We start from the raw sequence: 651 nt of genomic DNA, 5'->3' as shown, positions 1-651 counted from the left end.
AAAAAAAAAAAAAAAATCTAGTACCAGATGTAGCTTACCTCTTATGAGATATTGGCAGTGAAGTCCCGGAAGTCCCTGGACTTTTGTCCTTCCAGGTTTTTAAGCACCAGATCAGACATTGGCAGTAGTTAGCTCTCATAGTCAAATTGAAGTAACCTTGAATTACAAGTGAACAGAGTCTCATGAGAGATTGCTGACATTGGGTTGGCCTGTAATCTTTTTATGGGGTTCAGAAAGATTAGAATGCTCACAACTAGTCTGATGTGGGATTCCCCTCTGGATGTTGTGAATATATTGTATTACTATCAGTTAATAAAGAAGCTACTTTGGTCTATGGCAGGGCAGAGTGGAGCTACATGGCAAAATTAAACTGAATGCTAGGAGAAAGAAAGCAGAATCAAAAAGATGCCATGAAGCAGCTTCAGGAGACAGATGCTAGACACTGGATGGAATCTTACTGGTAGGCCACTACCACATGAAGATACACAAATTAATACATATGGGATAGTTTAAGATATAAGAGCTAACCAATAAGAAGCATGAGCTAATAGGCCAAGCAGTGTTAAAATAATACAGTTTCTGTGTGTTTATTTTGGGTCTGGGTAGCCAGGAAATGAACACACTGAATACACTAGTCCAAAGGCCCTAATC

This window comes from Alexandromys fortis, unplaced genomic scaffold (genome assembly GCF_014885135.2).
Source record: "Alexandromys fortis isolate MF-2015 unplaced genomic scaffold, M_Fortis_MF-2015_v1.1 scaffold_61, whole genome shotgun sequence".
NCBI classification, from domain to species: Eukaryota; Metazoa; Chordata; class Mammalia; order Rodentia; family Cricetidae; genus Alexandromys; species Alexandromys fortis.
Note: the sequence above shows the minus strand (reverse complement) of the source record.